Source organism: Armigeres subalbatus, chromosome 1 (assembly GCF_024139115.2).
Source record: "Armigeres subalbatus isolate Guangzhou_Male chromosome 1, GZ_Asu_2, whole genome shotgun sequence".
Lineage (NCBI taxonomy): Eukaryota > Metazoa > Arthropoda > Insecta > Diptera > Culicidae > Armigeres > Armigeres subalbatus.
This window is the reverse complement of record NC_085139.1, coordinates 304,953,220-304,976,630: the sequence shown is the minus strand read 5'-3', so window position 1 is coordinate 304,976,630 and position 23,411 is coordinate 304,953,220. Positions and strand designations below refer to the sequence as shown.

Sequence of the window (23,411 nt, the reverse complement as noted above, 5' to 3'; positions counted from 1 at the left end):
ATTTTATTGTTGCCGTTGAACTGTCGGCCAGCTACTGCTGCTACTGCTGGCGAGGTTCGATCGGTTTCACCGGCACCTGACTTGACCATAAATAAAAGTCAGTGCCATCGTTTTCTTCGTCAACGTCTTCGCGGCTACCGCACTGCGCGTTGTCCACATTGCTGGTGCCGTGCCTAACTGCGATTCAGTTCGTCACCTTCGATATAGGACGAACTAACTTCGCAATTTACCAGTGTTGAAATGGGTTCTACCTACGAATGGAAAAATTCTCGACGATTTTCAGCTTTGGGAACCGTGATTTTCCCCCTGCCCCAAATTCCTGAGTTGTAATCCGATCCCACTACAATCGCAATTAACTGCGAAAAGGTGACGAAAATGTTAATGGGTCAAACGATTTATCATTCCGCGCGGTCGTCGTCATCATCGTCCTGCTGTTAATAGGACGAACTGAAACCATGACCGACAACGCAGCGGACCGCGAAGGGGCAGGGAAAACTATTCGCGATGTCAGGAACCATTATCACGTCACTTTGCCCGCCCGTGCAGTCGTATTTTGTCTGTCTGTGTAGTCTGTTGACTACCAATGCGCGGAAATGCGAAACGACAGGACGTGGGGATCCTTATGGCCTTCATAACGTTCCCAGCGGAGGTACGAAGCCGAAACGGTTGACAATATGGTCTTCCTTTATGGGTCGGTTTTGTTGAATGTCACTCAACATTATTGCTGGCGGGTTGGGACAGAGTTGCTTTATGCTGCACGTCATGGCGATGACTATCGGACTGAATTGTGTGATGGAAAAGATATTGTTTAATCTTTCCATTTTTTTGGATACGAAATTTAATGTAGAACTGAATTAGTCGTTTTAATGCCTCAGGTGGGATACATTTCTTTCCTTACTAATTGTCACAGAAATCAAATAACGGTAAAAGTGACAAAATATGCTATTTCCTAAGAAACTATAATCAAAATTATACTCAGAATTATGATTTCACTATGGAAGGTTTCTGATTCGATTTCAGTTTGAATGTGATTCGATTTTGACTCAAAACAATCAGATTGTTATCCTATTTATAATCAATTCTGACACGATTCTTAATTCAAATTGTTTCGAACCCCGTTTATACATGACAATAATCTTCTGGTAATCGTTTTTCTACCCGACTCCCATTTCAATTCTGATACAACTCAAAAGCGACTGAAATAAGTTTCTAATTCAATAGTTTGTACTTGACATAAGACGAGTTTGTACAATCCCATTGAATTCCACCAATTAATTGTATCTTGACAGATACGTATTTCGACCTCAACAGTAAGGCCGTCTTCAGTGTCTCGTACTTGACTCGACTCGAGTACGAGAAGTACGAGACACTGAAGACGGCCTTACTGTTGAGGTCGAAATACGTATCTGTCAAGATATAATTAAGCGGTGGAATTCAAGGGGATTGTACAATCTCGTCTTATGACAAGTGATGACATTCCACTAAAAAGCTCAAAATAATTTTCATAATAAAATGTAATTATTCGAAATTCATTCGATTCTGGTTTACTCTTAACGCGATTTTCATTCAATTTTGATCCAATCCAATTCAAATCCAATCCAAATCCAATTCAAAACCAATCCAAATCCAATCCAAATCCAAATTCAATCCAAATCCAATCCTAATCCAATCCAAACCAATCCAACCCAATCCAAACCAATCCAAACCAACCAAAACCAATCCAAACCAATCCAAACCAATCCAAACCCCATCCAATCCAAACCAATCCAAACCAATCCAAACCAACCAATCCAAACCAATCCAAACCAATCCAAACCAATCCAAACCAATCCAAACCAATCCAAACCAATCCAAACCAATCCAAACCAACCAAACCAATCCAAACCAATCCAAACCAACCAAACCAATCCAAACCAACCAAACCAATCCAAACCAATCCAAACCAACCAAACCAACCAAACCAATCCAAACCAACCAAACCAATCCAAACCAACCAAACCAATCCAAACCAACCAAACCAACCAAACCAATCCAAACCAATCCAAACCAATCCAAACCAATCCAAACCAATCCAAACCAACCAAACCAATCCAAACCAATCCAAACCAATCCAAACCAATCCAAACCAACCAAACCAATCCAAACCAACCAAACCAACCAAACCAATCCAAACCAATCCAAACCAATCCAAACCAACCAAACCAATCCAAACCAATCCAAACCAATCCAAACCAATCCAAACCAACCAAACCAACCAAACCAATCCAAACCAATCCAAACCAACCAAACCAATCCAAACCAATCCAAACCAATCCAAACCAACCAAACCAATCCAAACCAATCCAAACCAACCAAACCAATCCAAACCAATCCAAACCAATCCAAACCAACCAAACCAATCCAAACCAACCAAACCAATCCAAACCAATCCAAACCAACCAAACCAACCAAACCAACCAAACCAATCCAAACCAATCCAAACCAACCAAACCAATCCAAACCAACCAAACCAATCCAAACCAATCCAAACCAACCAAACCAATCCAAACCAATCCAAACCAATCCAAACCAACCAAACCAATCCAAACCAATCCAAACCAATCCAAACCAATCCAAACCAATCCAAACCAATCCAAACCAATCCAAACCAATCCAAACCAATCCAAACCAATCCAAACCGAACCAAACCAATCCAAACCAATCCAAACCAATCCAAACCAATCCAAACCAACCAAACCAATCCAAACCAATCCAAACCAACCAAACCAATCCAAACCAATCCAAACCAATCCAAACCAATCCAAACCAATCCAAACCAATCCAAACCAATCCAAACCAATCCAAACCAATCCAAACCAACCAAACCAATCCAAACCAATCCAAACCAATCCAAACCAACCAAACCAATCCAAACCAATCCAAACCAATCCAAACCAAACCAACCAAACCAATCCAAACCAATCCAAACCAACCAAACCAATCCAAACCAATCCAAACCAATCCAAACCAATCCAAACCAATCCAAACCAACCAAACCAATCCAAACCAATCCAAACCAATCCAAACCAAACCAATCCAAACCAATCCAAACCAATCCAAACCAATCCAAACCAATCCAAACCAACCAAACCAATCCAAACCAACCAAACCAACCAAACCAATCCAAACCAATCCAAACCAACCAATCCAAACCAATCCAAACCAATCCAAACCAACCAAACCAATCCAAACCAACCAAACCAATCCAAACCAATCCAAACCAACCAAACCAACCAAACCAACCAAACCAATCCAAACCAATCCAAACCAATCCAAACCAACCAAACCAATCCAAACCAATCCAAACCAATCCAAACCAATCCAAACCAATCCAAACCAATCCAAACCAACCAAACCAATCCAAACCAATCCAAACCAACCAAACCAATCCAAACCAACCAAACCAATCCAAACCAACCAAACCAATCCAAACCAACCAAACCAATCCAAACCAATCCAAACCAATCCAAACCAATCCAAACCAATCCAAACCAACCAAACCAATCCAAACCAACCAAACCAATCCAAACCAATCCAAACCAATCCAAACCAATCCAAACCAATCCAAACCAACCAAACCAATCCAAACCAACCAAACCAATCCAAACCAACCAAACCAATCCAAACCAATCCAAACCAATCCAAACCAACCAAACCAACCAAACCAATCCAAACCAATCCAAACCAACCAAACCAATCCAAACCAATCCAAACCAATCCAAACCAACCAAACCAATCCAAACCACATCCAAACCAATCCAAACCAACCAAACCAATCCAAACCAATCCAAACCAATCCAAACCAACCAAACCAATCCAAACCAATCCAAACCAACCAAACCAATCCAAACCAATCCAAACCAATCCAAACCAATCCAAACCAATCCAAACCAATCCAAACCAATCCAAACCAATCCAAACCAACGCAAACCAGTCCCAATCCAACCAAACCAATCCAAACCAATCGAAACCGAATCGAAACCAACCAAAATCCAATCCAAACCAATCTAAACCAATCCAAACCAATCCAAACCAATCCAAACCAAACCAAATCAAACCAACCAAACCAATCCAAACCAATCCAAACCAATCCAAACCAATCCAAACCAATCCAAACCAATCCAAACCAACCAAACCCAATCCAAACCAATCCAAACCCAATCCAAACCAATCCAAACCAATCCAAACCAATCCAAACCAACCAAACCAACCAAACCAATCCAAACCAATCCAAACCAATCCAAACCAACCAAACCAATCCAAACCAATCCAAACCAATCCAAACCAATCCAAACCAATCCAAACCAATCCAAACCAACCAAACCAACCAAACCATTCCAAACGCAACCAAACCAATCCAAACCAATCCAAACCCCATCCAAACCAATTCAAGTCCAATTCAAACCAGTCCAATTCCAACCAATCCAAACCAATCCAAACCAATCCAAACCAACCAAACCAATCCAAACCAATCCAAACCAATCCAAACCAATCCAAATTAAACCAAACCAACCAAACCAATCCAAACCAATCCAAACCAATCCCAGTCCAATCCTAATCCAATTGAATCCAATGGATTTGGAGTCCAATCTAATCCAAACCAATCCAAACCAATCCAAACCAATCCAAACCAATCCAAACCAATCCAAACCAATCCAAACCAATCCAAACCAATCCAAACCAATCCAAACCAATCCAAACCAATCCAAACCAATCCAAACCAATCCAACACGAACCAACACGAACCAATCCAAACCAATCCAAACCAATCCAAACCAACCAAACCAATCCAAACCAATCCAAACCAATCCAAACCAATCCAAACCAATCCAAACCAATCCAAACCAATCCAAACCAATCCAACCAATCCAAACCAATTCAACCAACCAAATTCATTCCAAATGCAATCCAAACCAATCCAAACCAATCCAAACCCATCCAAACCAACCAAGTCTAATCCAAACCAGTCCAACCCAACCAATCCAAACCAATCCAAACCAATCCAAATCCAATCCAAACCAACCAAACCAATCCAAACCAATCCAAACCAATCCAAACCAATCCAAATTAAACCAAACCAACCAAACCAATCCAAACCAATCCAAACCAATCCCAGTCCAATCCTAATCCAACTGAACCAACGGATTTGGAGTCCAACTAATCCAAACCAATCCAAACCAATCCAAACCAATCCAAACCAATCCAAACCAACCAAACCAATCCAAACCAATCCAAACCAATCCAAACCAATCCAAACCAATCCAAACCAATCCAAACCAACCAAACCAATCCAAACCAATCCAAACCAACCAAACCAATCCAAACCAACCAAACCAACCAAACCAATCAAAACCAATCCAAACCAATCCAAACCAATCCAAACCAATCCAAACCAATCCAAACCAATCCAAACCAATCCAAACCAATCCAAACCAATCCAAACCAACCAAACCAACCAAACCAATCCAAACCAATCCAAACCAATCCAAACCAATCCAAACCAACCAAACCAATCCAAACCAATCCAATCCAAACCAATCCAAACCAACCAAACCAACCAAACCAACCAAACCAATCCAAACCAATCCAAACCAATCCAAACCAACCAATCCAAACCAAACCAACCAATCCAAACCAATCCAAACCAACCAAACCAATCCAACCAACCAAACCAATCCAAACCAATCCGAACCAATCCAAACCAACCAAACCAACCAAACCAATCCAAACCAATCCAAACCAATCCAAACCAACCAAACCAACCAAACCAATCCAAACCAACCAAACCAACCAAACCAACCAAACCAATCCAAACCAACCAAACCCAATCCAAACCAACCAAATCTGAATCCAATCCAATCAAAACGCAATCCAAACCAATCCAAACCAATCCAAACCAATCCAAACCAACCAAACCAATCCAAACCAACCACATTAAACCAAACCAATCCAAACCAACCAAACCAATCCAAACCAACCAAACCAACCAAACCAATCCAAACCAATCCAAACCAATCCAACCAATCCAAACCAATTTGGAGTCCAACCAATCCAAACCAATCCAAACCAATCCAAACCAATCCAAACCAATCCAAACCAATCCAAACCAATCCAAACCAATCCAAACCAATCCAAACCAATCCAAACCAATCCAAACCAATCCAAACGCAATCAAACCAACCAATCAAACCAATCCAAACCAATCCAAACCAACCAAACCAAACCAAACCAATCCAAACCAATCCAAACCAACCAAACCAATCCAAACCAATCCAAACCTAATCCAAACCAATCCAAACCAATCCAAACCAACCAAACCAACCAATCCAAACCAACCAACCAATCCAAACCAACCAATCCAACCAATCCAATCCAAATCCAACCAAACCAATCCAAACCAACCAATCCAAACCAATCCAAACCAATCCAAACCAATCCAAACCAATCCAAACCAATCCAAACCAACCAAACCAATCCAAACCAATCCAACCAAACCAAACCAAATGCAATCCAAACCCCATCCGAATCCAATCCAAACCAATCCAAACCAAACCAAACGCAATCCAAACCAATCCAAACCAATCCAACCAATCCAAACCAATCCAAACCAATCCAAACCAATCCAAACCAATCCAAACCAATCCAAACCAATCCAAACCAATCCAAACCAAACCAATCCAAACCAATCCAAACCAATCCAACCAACCAAACCAACCAAACCAACCAACCAATCCAACCAAACCAATCCAAACCAACCAAACCAATCCAAACCAATCCAAACCAACCAAACCAATCCAAACCAATCCAAACCAATCCAAACCAATCCAACCAATCCAAACCAACCAATCCAAACCAATCCAAACCAATCTAAACCAACCAAACCAATCCAAACCAATCCAAACCAATCCAAACCAAACCAAACGCAATCCAAACCTATCCGAACCAATCCAAACCAATCCACACCCAATCCAAACCAAACATAATCCAAACCAATGCAACCAATCCAAACGCAATCCAAACCAATCCAAATTCAATCCAAACCAATCCAAATACAATCCAAACCAATCCAATCCAAACCAATCCAAACCAATCCAAATCTAATCCAAACCCAATCCAAATCCAATCCAGATCCAATCCAAATCGAATCCAAATCCAATCCGAGTCCAATCCAAATCTTATCCGAATCCAATCCAATCCAAATCCAATCCAAATTCAATCAAATCCAAATCCAATCCAAATCCAATCCAAATCCAATCCAAATCCAAATCCAAATGCAATACAAATCCAAATCCAAATGCAATACAAATCCTATCCGAATCCAATCCAAATCCAATCCATACCCAATCCAAATCCAAATTTAATCCAAATCCAATCCAAATCCAATCCAAATCCAATCCAAATTCAATCCAAATCCAATCCAAATCCAATCCAAATCCAATCCAAATCAAATCCAAATCAAATCCAAATCCAAATCCAAATCCAATCCAAATCCAATCCAAATCCAATCCAAATCCAATCCAAATCCAATCCAAATCCAAACCAATTCAAATCCTAATCCATTCCAAATCCAAACCAATTCAAATCCTAATCCAATCCCAATCTAATACAAGTCCAATTCAAATCTGATCCAAATCTTATCCAAATCAAATCCAAATCAAATTAAAATCGATTCCAAATCCAATATAAATCCAATCAAAAATCTATCCCAATCCAATTCAAATTCAATCATTTTTTTTAAAGCCAATTCAAATCTAATTCAAGTTTTAGGGAACTGGGTTTTAATCAATCGAAACAGTTAACACAAATTGAAAAATGAAATTGGCATGAAAGAGATTAGTTTTTGATTGTTTTTTATTTAGAGTAGAAAACTGATTTCAAATATGATTCGGTATCAAATAAATTGTGTGAATGAAACCACATTTCTGCATTGCTAAGTATTCTCACTTTCCATTTCCTTGAATCCGTATGCGGCATCAATTTAATTTCATCGCTTCGTTAACTCCTCAACGTCGTCATCATCGTATCCAGCCTGTCCAGCCAGGTAATTTAATCTCCTGTCATCATCCACATTCAAAAAATATTATGGTGGCAAACGATACTAAATGGATTCGTCTCCGGATTACACAACCGACAAATTATTGTTCCCGACCGGTGTCCCAATTCCAGTGCAACCGAAATTGCGGTTTACTGTCACTCAACTCTTCCCGACCGTATCAGAGAGCCCATCAGAAGTGACACTCCACTTCGGTTCAGTAACTAGCCATCGCAACTCTGCAACGCAACTTCTCGGCCATAACCGTCCATCCTCTTTTTGGCGCGGGGCAACCGTCCCGATATGGGAACGTAGCGATAGGCCGGCCGGATGCTTACCAGTTGGCGATCGCGATCGATGATCGAGTGTTCATATTCGTTGAAGGTCGCTCTCTACCCGTTCGAGAAAAATAATCATCGTCGTTCATCGTTTCGAAATCAATTGGAGTTAGTTCGATAGTAATAAGAGTTTACATTGCGGGAAAATGGTGATTCCATTCTGACCTAGATTCTAGACTGACACCGCATTGAGTGATGCGAAGCAACCACGAACAAGCAGCAAGGTCAGTCTCACCCCCTCAACGGAATGATTTTTATCGAAACGGAATCTCCTTTTATTGGGTTGGTTTTATCACTTTCCGGGCCATGTTTGCCTTTCCGCAGCGGAGCGACAAAACGAAGAGCGCAATAATGGCCAGGATGACATTTCACCAACCGTCCGCGTGAAGGTTAAAACGCGAAGGAAGTGGCATGCCAGGCGAATCAAATGTCTACCTTGGTTGGTCGGATATTCGGCAGTGCAGTGCATTCAAAAATTCGATGAAATTAAATGAAAACAGAACCATCAAACTTTTCTTCGTAGAAGTTTTTTTATTTGCAAAATGGTGAATAATCAAAAACGAATTCTGCAACCGGTTTTATCACCACATTTCACAAAAGCAATGATGCCAATTTCGCAGAAAAAAAGTATTTTTTCAAAAAAGCATTCCATCTCAAAATTAGGAGTAATAAATGGATTCATAAACCATCAAACTTCTAACGAAATTATTCGATCAATCAAGCTGATCGATTCATCGAACGTCGGGTCATTAGCACCACCGCCCATAAGCCAAATAAATCACACTACAACAACGTGAACGGGATTTTTGATGCGTGAAGGGGTGGGGACACTCCCTCGCCTCAACGCCGCCTCATCACCACAAACAAAAATAAGAATTTGCATACCTCATATTTATTTGTATGTGGTCACGCGATGATTATAATCCGCATAATGGCATATCAATGATTATTATAAGCCGGACGAACGACAGACACGATCAATTGCCGTTCTTCGTCCAGCGAGGGGGAAGAATCGCGCAAACATAGAAGCGGCAGAGCATCGCTGTCAGCACTACTCGGCGAGGTGTGGTCAGCCGACACCCGTGGACGGCATAAATTGCCGATTCATATCGGCAAATGTTGCCCGATTGTTTGCCCAAATTGAGCTTTGTTTGCTTGCTATATGGAGAGTGTACTGATTCATCATAATTTTTGGCACAGTAAAATAGATTAAAACCCACTCTAGAAAAAAAAGAACTGAAGGAATGAAGTTACCAGACCAATTCAACAACTAACAACTATTAACAAGTAACAATAGCGTTGTTCACCGCAACGGAATAAACTTTTCGTTCGTGTCGGCAACACAAATTTCTCCTTGGACAATTGACTTATCTGACAGCGATTTTAAATGGTTTTATGAAGGTACACAATTCTTCAGCATCCGTATTGCGGCCGCAACTCACTTTTCGAATGATACTTTTCAATAGCAGTTCTCATCCTATTGTTGTATTAAATTCCCCTAAACGATAGTTTAAAATCCGCTTCTTGCGTCCGATTTTGTAAGCTTCTTTCACTCGAGTTTGACATTTGAGCGAGTTTATCATCATCGTTGTTAAGTGGGTGAGCTGCTGGCTACCGAACGTTGGACGGACGTTGAATGGGCGTTGAAACGAGGCAGGAGTGCGTGCGTGGATAATGATGATTGACGAGTTAACCAGACGCATCAGCAGCCGGTCGAAGTAGACTTTCAGCAGCCATCGCCGTCGTCGTCGTCGTCTGTCACCCAAACTATAATCATTCAATTAGGCAATCCTTTCGGCGTGGCCTGTTGTTTTCTCAGGGTACTTAAGGAACGAACTCAACCACCAAGAGTATGAGAAAATTGCTTATGAGAATCGTGCATTACCGAATTTAGGTCTAGTTTAACTGGACGATACTAACAAGACTGTTTTTGTTCCTTGAAATTAATAAAACATAAAACAGAATATCATCAGCGAGGTGACCATCAGTGCAGAGATAAGATTGTTCGTTAGTACGTTTCAGACAATGTATATATAATTTGGCCTCATGCCGTTTTGCCGAAAAGCGGGAAAATGAGGAAATAATTAATATTGAGCGTCTTAGGGGAAAATGTTACAAGGTTAAAATATTTAAAACTTCCATTTACTTCCACTTATGTATCATTATGTATCATCAGATACGTATTTCGTTTTCTACTTCAAAACTTCTTTAGTGTTTTGTTATCGATTGAAGAAAAACATTGATTTCTAACTTTAAATATGGAGTACAGGTACAAAAGGTATGAATTACGTGGGTACAATTAGGGCATGTCACTTGGATCGGTTCGTCGTCGTCTTGTGGGTAGTAATTTGAAGAGCCAGGTGAATCCGTTTCCTTGATCTTTGTTTAGTAAGTTTAATTGTTTTTGTTTGTAAATTTCTAAGCTTTCTGCTACGTCAAGTTTCCAAGGATTTTGGATGTGTCTGAGAATTGATATGTTGTCTTTAGTTAAATGGTGATCTTCGATAAATATATGTTCTGCTACTTTTGATTTGAAATGATAATGTAAACCTTTTTCTGTGTCTTTGGTTGCTTTTGTGACTTCTGCCAAATGTTCTTTGAACCTCGTGTCTAATGTTCGTTTTGTCTGTCCTATGTAGATTTTGTCACAGTGAGGGCATGATATTTTATAAACTCCAGATTTTCCCAAGGCGTCCACGGGGTCTTTTGTGGTTCCAAGTAATGTTTTAAGTTGGTTGTTCCTGCTGCTGAAAACTAGTTCGATACCAAATTTTTTAAGTTTAGAACGTAATGGTCTGGTTAAGTTATGATCAAAATTTACGGATACGCGTCGCAATTCATTTGTTATTGGTGATAATGTGATGTGGTTAATGATTTTCTGTACAAAATTTTTCTATGTTTGTCAATGATGGTCTGAATAGTTCTACTTGAGTAACCGTTTAGTCTAGCTGCAACAAAAATGTAATTTAATTCCTTTTGTTTCCCTGTGGCGCTAAGTGGAAAAGTCTCGAGTCTATGTATCATATGTTGGAATGCGGCTGCTTTGTGTTGGTGTGAATGGTTTGAAGTGTTGGGTATAACTCTTTGTGTATGTGTGGGTTTTCTGTAAATTTCGATATTCATTTGATTTGATTCTCTAACTATCAGAACATCCAAAAAAGGTAATCTCCCGTCTTTCTCCTGTTCACAAGTGAACCGGATATCCCTGTGTGCACTGTTAATGGCTTCTAGGATTGATGGGAGTGCGTCTTTCTTGACGATGCTGAAGATATCATCTACATATCTCCACCATCTTTCGGGAATAGCCTCTTTTTCCTTCAAATCCTTCTCGAGGTTCGCCATGAACAGCTCACACAAGAAAGGGGACAGGGGGTTACCCATAGGTGCTCCTTTTGTCTGTTTGTAAAATTCTCCTCTAAATGTGAAATAATTTTCTTCTATGCAAAGTCTTGTCAATTTTAAATATGTACGTACTTTCGTCTTCCAGGTTGCGTCTGTTTTTTTGTCTTAGTAACCAATCTAATAATAAGAATCAATCTTTTAACAGGGTAATAGCTTCTTTCTCTGGGACACTGGGGAACAGTGCAGCCACGTCAAAAGCAAGCATTATTTCGTTTTCTCCAATATCACCTGAATTTTGCATTTTTTCAACAAACTGTTTTGTGTTTTGTACTTGTCTATTGTCTGTTTTCGTGTCTATGTAAGGTGTTGGAAATTCTTTGACTAACCATTTTGCTATTTTATGAGTTGGAGATCCTTCGGCAGATATTATTTCTCTGATTTCGTTTCCTGGTTTGTGAATTTTGGGTAGTCCTTTAATTCTAGGTAAAGTTGGGTTAGAAATTTTAAGTCGGGGCAAATTTTCAAATATAGGTTTACAATCTTTGATGGTTTTATCTACTTTTTTCACAATATCTGCTAAAGGATCTTTTCTTTGTTTCCTGACGGGACCATTGTTAAGTTTTTCAATCATTAGGTTATCGTAACTAATTTTATCTAAAATGACAATTGAATTGTCCTTGTCGGCTTGTTGCTTGTGTTCCGTTGGGAATCCGACACGGATTCCGTTGGATTTCCGACACGGATTCCGTTGGGAATCCGACACGGATTCCGTTGGGAACCCGACACGGATTCCGTTGGGAATCCGACACGGATTCCATTGGGAATCCGACACGGATTCCATTGGGAATCCGACACGGATTCCGTTGGGAATCCGTGAAGGGTTCCGTTGGGAATCCGACACATATTCCGATGGGAATCTGATTCCGATGGCAATCCGTGACAGATTACGATGGGAATCCGAAACGGATTCCGTTTGGAATCCGAAAAGAACTTAGTTTGGAATACGAAACGGATTCCGTTGGGAATCCGACACGGATTCCGTTGGGAATCCGACACGGATTCCGTTGGGAATCCGACACGGATTCCGTTGGGAATCCGACACGGATTCCGCTGGGAATCCGACACAGATTCCGCTGGGAATCCGACACAAATTCTGTTGGGAATCCGACACGGATTCCGTTGGGAATCCGACACGGATTCCGTTGGGAATCCGACACGGATTCCGTTGGGAATCCGACACGGATTCCGTTGGGAATCCGACACGGATTCCGTTGGGAATCCGACACGGATTCCGCTGGGAATCCGACACGGATTCCGCTGGGAATCCGACACGGATTCCGCTGGGAATCCGACACGGATTCCGCTGGGAATCCGACACGGATTCCGTTGGGAATCCGACACGGATTCCGCTGGGAATCCGACACGGATTCCGTTGGGAATCCGACACGGATTCCGTTGGGAATCCGACAAGGATTCCGTTGAGAATCCGACAAGGATTCCGTCGCGAATCCAACACAGGTTCTGATGGGAATCCGACACGGATTCCATCGGTAATCCGTCATGAATTCCGTTGGAAACACGATTTCCATTGGGAATCCGACACGGATTCCATTGGGAATCCGACACGCATTCCGTTGGGAATCCGACACGGATTCCGTTGGGAATCCGACACGGATTCCGTTGGGAATCCGACACGGATTCCGTTGGGAATCCGACACGGATTCCGTTGGGAATCCGACACGGATTCCGTTGGGAATCCGACAAGGATTCCGTTGGGAATCCGACAAGGATTCCGTTGGGAATCCGACACGGATTCCATTGGAAATCCGACATGGATTACGTTGGGAATCCGAAACGGATTCCGTTGGGAATCCGAAACGGATTCCGTTGGGAATCCGAAACGGATTCCGTTGGGAATCCGAAACGGATTCCGTTGGGAATCCGAAACGGATTCCGTTGGGAATCCGAAACGGATTCCGTTGGGAATCCGAAACGGATTCCGTTGGGAATCCGACGCAGATTCCGTTGGGAATCCGACACGGATTCCGTTGAGAAACCGACACAGATTCCGTTGAGAATCCGACAAAGACACGGATACCGTTAGGAATCTGACACGGTTTCTGTTGGGAATCCGACACGGATTACGTTGAGAATTCGACACGGATTCCGTTGGGTATCTGACACGGATTCCGTTGGAAATTCGATTTGAATTCCTTTGGAAATCCGACACGGATTCCGTTGGTAATGCGACACGTTTTCCGTTGGGTATCTGACACGGATTCCGTTGATAGTTCAACACGGATTCCGTTGGGAATCCGACACGGATTCCGTTGGCAATCCGACACGGATTCCGTTGGTAATCCGACACGGATTCCGTTGGTAATCCGACACGGATTCCGTTGGGAATCCGACACGGATTCCGTTGGGAATTCGACATGGATTCCGTTGGGAATCCGACACGGATTCCGTTGAAAATCCGACACGAACTCCGTTGGGAATCCGACACGGATTCCGTTGGGAATCCGACACGGATTCCGTTGGGAATCCGACACGGATTCCATTGGGAATCCGACACGGATTCCGTTGGGAATCCGACACGGATTCCGTTGGGAATCCGACACGGATTCCGTTGGGAACTCGACACGGATTCCGTTGGGAACTCGACACGGATTCCGTTGGGAATCCGACACGGATTCCGTTGGGAATCCGACACGGATTCCGTTGGGAATCCGACACGGATTCCGTTGGGAATCCGACACGGATTCCGTTGGGAATCCGACACGGATTCCGTTGGGAATCCGACACGGATTCCGTTGGGAATCCGACACGGATTCCGTTGGGAATCCGACACGGATTCCGTTGGAAATCCGAAACGGATTCCGTTGGGAATCCGACACGGATTCCGTTGGGAATCCGACACGGATTCCGTTGGGAATCCGACACGGATTCCGTTGGGAATCCGACACTGATTCCGTTGGGAATCCGACACTGATTCCGTTGGGAATCCGACACAGATTTCGTTGGGAATCCGACATGGATTCCGTTGGGAATCCGACACGAATTCCGTTGGGAATAACCCCCGATAGCTCAAACCAAAATCAAACCGTTTTAATTTTTTCCAACCGCGCCGCCAACTGTCAAATGGTTGTTCTAACAACTTCACACACGTTCAAACAAAGCAACAACCGAAGCGTTTTCTTAGGGGCGGAGTCAATGTTCGTCAAATTGCTTGACTGGTGTGTACGTTGCATAACGAAAAACCCTTACTGCCGCTAACCGCAAGTCGAGCACATCTGTATATGGAGGCCCATATACAGATGTGCTCGACTTGCGGTTAGCGGCAGCTTACCTCATTGAACATGAAATGTAAAACCGGGTAATATGATCCGGAATCGCACAAAGACTTTTTTAATCTGCAATGAATCGTTAATAATTTTTAAAGTTGTTGTTTTTAGAAAACTTGTTTGTTATAAAATTTTATATCTTTTTATGATTTAAAATTCATATTTTTAAGGAATTAGGAACATCAGTAAAACATATTTAGATGTACTACATTTTAATTTAAAGTTTCACCATGTTTTTAGGATCTTATCTAGGATGTAAAAATGTATAAATTGTGAAATGGACGGATCTCATTGAAATTTTTCCGTTGTACTAACCCTAGACATTATTTCTCAGAGTTAAGTTTTGTTACCCCCTAAGCTTTCATTTGAAGGTTGAGCCCTCAACTTTGTGCAATTTTGGGACAACCTAAGAGTAAAATCAGCAGTGATTCAAATCGTTCGGGGCTATCAGTTTGAATATGAATCTGAAACAGCCATTTCCCCAGCAGCTGTTATAGATTCATTGTTTATACTAGCCAACTGTCAAAAAATTAAAACTTGTATAACGCTCAGCTCAGTTCTACTTCTGCAAATTTCAACTACGAATGAATTACGAGTTTCAAATATTTTTCAATTGTTTTGGTGTATACAGAGGCGCATCCACATTCCGAGTCGTGGTTAGGACAAATGGAAAATGACGATTTGGGCTACAGTCTGGTATTAGCGGTAGCATTAAGCGATTCGTATGAATTCGCAGGTTTTTTCAAGCCTACTCTAGTAACATTTTGGTTTTATGCAGGTCATATGGAGCAAATTATGGTTTTGAAGATAATTATTAAATTACAAATGTTACTTGGGTAGACTATTGTATGGAAGAAGCATCACTTCCATCCATTAACACAAATAATGATTTTAGACTAATCACTATCTCTTAGATGGAAGCAAGGCACTCTTCAACAGTCGAGATCTGTCCTGGTCACGTTCTTGTGAATGGTGGAGGGAAAAGAATTATTAATTGGGCCATCTAAACTTAAGAAAAGAACTACGTCCTCTTATCGGTGCCACAAGAGGTTATGCAACTGGTAGTGTGGTATAAACGATAGGAATAGTTTTGGAAGAACCTGAAACACAAAAAGAACTAAAACATACAGAATAGAAAAGAGACAAGTCTGCGATCGAATCCAAGACCTTCTTATAGGCAGAAACGTTAGCCACTAGACCACTGAGCTTGCCTCCGAATTAGGCAAAAATTCTGCTAATGAGAAATCGATGCACATTCTAACTATACTATCACTGAAAGCATAACTGTTCCATGCTGATACGAAATCCATTTCGTTGCATTCCAATATAATCAATTTTAAAAATAATCAGGACTTGAAAAGTTCTTACGACCAGAATATTCATATAATTTGAGAAAATTTCCTCGATTTTCAGGACAAATATTGCTTTTCCATTATCGATTATCGAATATCTCTTTACAAGCTTCAAAAAGAAGTTAGGGTCACAGAAAATTCAAAAAAATACTCAATGGTTGTAATCAATTATTGCTAACTGCTAAGATTTCTTATTATAGAAAATGTTATGGATCTAGCTATACAAATCAAACTACCAAAACATCGCATGATTGCCAAAAAGTCTGTTTTGGGAGCTCAGAATCCCATGTGAATCAGATTTAGAGCGGACTTCGGTAAGTTACTAGTTTTTCGAATTTCAATAGATCTTTTAGATTTGAAGAAAATTTTCAGATTTTGACAACTTTTATTTTACCTCTGTGAATCGTTTAGAGTCTAAGAAGTAAAGTTTAGACATCTTTTTGCGCTTCGAGGATTATAAAATGCATGAGGTCCTAAAGAACAATCAGTCTATTACTTTAGGATCCCAAAAGCATCTTCGATAATTGTTAGGACTCTGATTACCTTCTGCTAACACACAAATTTTTACCATCGAATGTTTTTCATATGTTCTTATCATAATCATGGGTAGGACAATGCTTTGACTGCCCCACCCAGAAAAATTCATGCGTAGGACGTGTCCTACCTGTCCCACCCACTCCCGGCGCCACTGGGTGTATGAATGCGTCATTTTATCTACGGATCATTCCACTTTGCAATTACGGCGCTTTTCTTGGCGGCAACATAATGATTTTGTTTATTTGAAAATTTGAAAAACATGAATGAAACACTGCTGGGGAAACCAGCGAGTTTGTTCTATTTTGCTCCAGATTCAAACTAGAATAGTGGTCAAAAATTTGGAATGAAACTGAATCACTGATTTCACTCTAAATGAACTAAATGGTTAGGTGGAAACTGATGGAGGGGAGTGAAATCCTGTGATAATTGGCAGATATCTTTCTTGTTCAACAAATTTACGCGACACAAGTATCTCACTGGAATTTGATATCACATCGTAAAGTACACTAAGTGTACTTTAGTCTAAGTGTCTAAGTGTCTAAGTCTTAGTGTATTCAATCACAAAGATCTTACCTCTTTCCAACGTTTTGCTTGAATGTATTGCACTTAGGAAATAAAAAAATAGAAACACAAAAAAATGACATTACTCTGCAGATTTGCTGTCCAGTATCAAAAGTTATGCAGGGTGGCCCATAGGCGGAGCGGACCACAACTGGAGACATTACCCTACTATTTAACACAACTGTTAGTATGGCCAAACTGTCGACTATTTTACATCGTCATCGTCTTCATTCTTATATTCCTTTTCCACGAGGATTACCGGGAAAATCGTAAACTTAAGTGTCTCGTTTTTTGCTATTTGACCCATTACGTGAAATAATTAATACCATAAAATCATCAACAAGGAAATTTTCAACCATTGCAACATTATCTCAATTGAATCTATGACAAAATCCAGAATCACATGAAGCACCCGTGGTAAGTAGACAAGCAATATACAATTGAGCTCTTTTACGCAACCTTGTGGCCAATTCCAAAAAGGGATTATCCAGTTCAATCAATCTCCTGCTTCAATTCGCTGGGAGTGTCCGCATCTTGACAATCGCTCTGGGCCAACTTCATAAATTAAATTCCATTGAACCCCTAAAGATACCAGCGCGGTCACCTGAATGGCTCCGCTAATAAATATTGCGGGCTTGCGACGGTTATAATATGTGAATGCCGCGCAAATTGAGTTATTTCACCGCTGAAACATGTGGCTCCGTTCGGTGTGCGACAAATGGCTCCCCAGCCTCTCTGTGACTGACTGACTGACTGATGGAAAATGTTCCGTCGCTCGTTCGGTCCCAAATGGCCACCACACGAAAGTTAAATTAGCGTTCCTTTTTTCACGACGATAATGACATGTGGTCGCGGTCAGTGCTTGTGCCGTAAAGGTCGATGTACACAGAATTCGTTGGCGTTCGATATGACCAGTTTTCCCATAGGGAGGACGGTTTAGCGGAAAGCGAACGTTTTCTATGTGTGTCGGTCCTTAACAAAGAAAAATAGATTTTCACCTATTTCTATCCTAGGTCGGTCAACTCACGGAAGCTATTCAACATATGAAAAGGATATTTAACAACGGGGAATAGATTACTATTGGCTTTCTGAGGGATGGGTTCGAAGAAATCGGTCAAATACGTCGAAGAATGAGGCCAATCGGAAGCTCTTGATCGATTTTGAGGCTTCCTTTAGTGGCCTACTTGACGGGAAACTGAATTCAAATATGTAAAGAAGCAGGTTTCACGTGAGAATGATTCTGTTAGACAGATGGTGGCACTACCGCGTTTCACGTTCGGTGAAGCCGACTGCTGTATTAAATTACCATCTTGTGCGATTGGCCCGACGACTGTTGGCTTCTTGGAAGGCGGTCCAAAATTCCATGCCACCGCGTGCATAAACAATTAAAACGGAACGAAAGCAATCCCTCGGCGGTCGGTCAGAGCGAGTGGACTAATTACAATTTATTGAACCAGTAAATACGATCATGGTCGGATTTACATTCACCGTCGTCGTATCGCGAGGCGCACCTCGTCCGTCATCGGAGTGATAGCAGCTGTCACTGACGGTCACTTCGGTTGTCATGGTCGCCTGCCACCAGTATCATACCTGCCTGTCAAATCCTGATGGGGCGCAATTGCAACGAAGTAATAAATCGCAGTTAAAATCCCAATTTTATGCCCAATATCGTCAAGGATTGGCGCTACCCTGATTTAGCGTTGATCGGCGGTTTGACCTTGGTGCACATTGAAAGCCATGATCGAGATTGCGCAGCTTTTTTCGGGGCGCGGATGAGAGTGCAAGCTGTTAATGGCCGGCTGCTTTACGTTTTGGCTGATCAAGGTGAGGTTTCAAGTGCAAGTGACACAGTCTTTGCATTCTGGTTGACGTTGGTACTTTTGGTTCGAAAGAAACGCAATTCTTATCGTGAAGCGTAATCTTGTGTATGCAAAGTTGAGCTGGAGACGGTGATCTACCTGTATTAAATACAATCGCGATTCGCGAGCCATAAATCTAAGTGCGACTTGTTTTGGAAATGAGAACACGACTGGTCACGTGAGCTGTTTGTGAATTATTCGGTTATTCTAAACATAGATTGAATATGCAAAGAGATTGACAATTTAATAGGATTAAGAAAAGATATCATTATTTCAAAATTAAAGATCAAATTTTCAGCTATAAGAAATTTATTTTCGTTTGTCAATTCTATGTAAAATTTATGGGTGAACTATTGGAATCTGTGTTGGTAAAATCATAATAAATCTCAATCATTGATCGCTCCCGTCTCATCCATTGTTTGTTACGTTGAACGTTAATTTACCAAAAATTTACGAAGGAAAACAAAAGAAAATCTACGATGATTCAACTCAGCCATGATTTTTAGGTGCTGAGTGCGTTTCAACTCACGATTGATTTGAATCGTTCATGATGTTAAGATTTAGAATTTTCCCAACACTGATTGGAATACGTCAATCATTGCAGTACATTTGAATGACTAATAGACCTCCGTTCTAAATGAAACTGTCTATTGTGTTGCTTAATTGTGAAAAATGGATGGCAAAGTGTCGCATACTAAAGCTGAATAAAAAATATTATAGATTAGGGTGGCTGTACCAATAATCGCCATAATTAAGAACAACTATTTTTTTAAATAAATGGTGGAATATATTAGGCTTTCTGCGAGCGTGTACGCACACGCACATTTCACTCACACTTTTACTCAGTTTGTTTGCAACCACGAGCAGCTGTCACGGCAAAATCAAATGGGATTGTTTGCAACCACAACCGTGCGTTCGTGTTGGTGAGAAATGTCGGCGAGACCCTAATGTATGGTGTTGATCAGTGGCGTAGCCAGAAAATTGGTCTGGGGGGATTTTCTGAACATTTTTTTTGTCGAAAAAAAAATTTCTTCTAAAAAATTTGTCTCTGGGGGGGGGGGTTATGTCCAAAACCACCCCGTGGCTACGCCACTTGTGTTGATTTATCATGTGAAAGGTTTCCTTTCCTGCTCCTTAGAACAAATGTGAAAACCGCATTTAAATTCGTGATAGTACCCAAAATTGCTTAATCCATAATAGGAACGCATGTACCAGTTGTGGCACTATTCTTAATTTTGGTTCCTATTATGGCAAATCCCATTGTTTTCTTATGGGATTGGCCATAATGGGACCACTAGTGCGACAACTGGTGCAAAGGACGACAAAAATTAAGCAAAATCATTTTTTACAATTATGGTTTGTTTGATTTTTATTTGATTTGAAGATCAAAGGTGTTATCGTGTCTTATGAATATGGTTTACTCATCAAAAAACGTTTTGTGGTGATGTGATGTGCCACCTGGTGTATAATCCACTGGACAACTGGTGCTGTAGCCACGACTGGTACATCTAGCCAATTTACTATTAGAGCACATACCTTTTCTACGCCAAATAGGTCTTGCATCAAACTCGACTATCATCGATTTGAATGATACTTGGCACATGTATTTAGACGGCTAAAAAAAATCCGCTGAAGTTGTTTGAGTGCAATTAATTGCATATTATTCGGCAACTCGGCCGTACGAAAACCATTTTTTTGTTAAATATCTTGGCTGTGCATATGCACAGCATATGTTTCGAAATGGACAAATTTATATGAAATTTGCGAAAAAGAATCCACGTGTCTTGGAGGGACTCGAACCCTCAACCTCCTACACAACAAGACCACTTAAAGGTCACGTTTGCGGAAAAGCCATCAGAATCCGAGTACCAACCTCCACCTCGGTTAGCTCTCTTTTTTGCAAATTTCGGATGCTTGATTTGTCCAATCTCCACATGTGCTTTACTATTGTATATCCACAGCCAAGCGAGTGCACATTGTTTATTAAACGAGAGGATCGCACTCCATGCCCCCAGTAACTGTCTGGGCGGGACGGTATAGAATGCGAATTCAATCGCACTCTGCTGTGCCAAAGGCTTGCTTGGCAAGTCCCTCCAAGACACGTGGATTCTTTTTCGCAAATTTCATATCAATTTGTCCATTTCGAAACATATGCTGTGCATATGCACAGCCAAGATATTTAACAAAAAAATGGTTTTCGTACGGCCGAGTTGCCGAATAATATGCAATTAATTGTAATCAAGTGTCGGTCTTTCACCGTCATTAGTCGTCTGAGTACACGCGACCGCTTACGTAAAAGGCAATCAAATTCATCAAATGCTTTAGCCAAGCAAGCCTTTGGCACAGCAGAATGCGATTGAATTCGCATTCTATACCGTCCCGCCCAGACAGTTACTGGGGGGCATGGAGTGCGATCCTCTCGTTTAATAAACAATGTGCACTCGCTTGGCTGTGGATATACAATAGTAAAGCACATGTGTGTCGTGACTGGTGGCCATAACTTTATCTGTGTTCATTGTTCCTCAGGGTGACTGCTGCTCTGCTCGATGTGTTCGTCGCTGCGTCCGAATAAAGAATAAGCCGGACTGGCTACCGACCAGCTAATATATAGCCGATCGTCCCTGTGTTGCTTCACGCTTGCTCGCGCCGAAGGGTGGGAATCAGCCGGGGTGGCTGCTGCTCTGCTCTTCTTCGCGTCCGAATACCAATAAGCCTGCTCGCCTTTCTCTATCTTCTGTTCGTCGCCGCGTCTGAATAGGGAATGAGCCGCACTGGCTACCGACCAGCTAATATATAGCCGATCGTCCCTTTGTTGCTTCACGCTTGCTCGCGCCGAAGGGTGGGAATCAGCCGGGGTGGCTGCTGCTCTGCTCTTCTTCGCGTCCGAATACCAATAAGCCTGCTCGCCTTTCTCTATCTTCTGTTCGTCGCCGCGTCCGAATAGGGAATGAGTTGTTTGTATTTCTCTCGTTTCTTTTATAGTAAAGGCCCGCTTACTATCGACCAATCAGAAGACAGCTAGGAGGATCTCGATTTTAGGCCACACCCCAAGTAAATTATCAACGGTATAGGAAGAGACGTCAAACCAATGAACAACTTTTGTGATTAATTTCAATTAATTTATTACTAATAATATTTTTATTATTCTAAAGCGACAAATCAGTTTATTTTCATTATTTTATTCGTAACATTATCTTTATTCTACAATGTGGAGATTGGACAAATCAAGCATCCGAAATTTGCAAAAAAGAGAGCTAACCGAGGTGGAGGTTGGTACTCGGATTCTGATGGCTTTTCCGCAAACGTGATCTTTAAGTGGTCTTGTTGTGTAGGGGTTATCACGCCTATCTAGAGAGTAGGAGGTTGAGGGTTCGAGTCCCTCCAAGACGCGTGGATTCTTTTTCGCAAATTTCATATCAATTTGTCCATTTCGAAACATATGCTGTGCATATGCACAGCCAAGATATTTAACAAAAAAATTGTTTGAGTGATTTATGAGAAGGGAGAGAGTGATTTTTGAGAAGAATTTATTTGAAAAATCCAATCTTCTAAACCATTCCAGATAGAGAAAAACTTTATACGTAGGAGTTTGTAAAACAATATGCACTAAAACAAATCAAAATAAAATAAATTCACCTGAAATTTCAAAAAACTCGCATGAAAACCAAATTTAAAAAAAATGTTTCTGTCTTTTTATTCTCAAACACGCAGAAAAATAGTTTGCTTGCTTAACAAAACAATGGATAAAACTCGCCAAACATATTTGTTATCTGAGGGCTTACAAACATTTTATGAATTCAACCCGAATTTATTGTTGACTAAACAAATGTGATAGTTATCGCCAGCCATCGAAATGACAGCCCATTCAACAATCAATTTTGCTACTTGCCTAGGATGTGGTGGGGTTTGACAGTGGGCCCTGTTAAATTCCTATAAAAAGCTGCATGTATCCGCAAGTAGGCCCCACCAAAGCGACCGTGTGCCGCTCAAAGCGCACAAGCTCAAGT

The 23,411-nt window shown here is 41.2% G+C and overlaps 1 protein-coding gene across 6 annotated transcripts in view; it reads right to left on the bottom strand.

The window, feature by feature from the left end:
- LOC134207865 (integrin alpha-PS2) overlaps positions 1-23,411 on the bottom strand; it is a 248,820-nt gene that overhangs the window by 109,757 nt on the left and 115,652 nt on the right. The window lies entirely within an intron of this gene.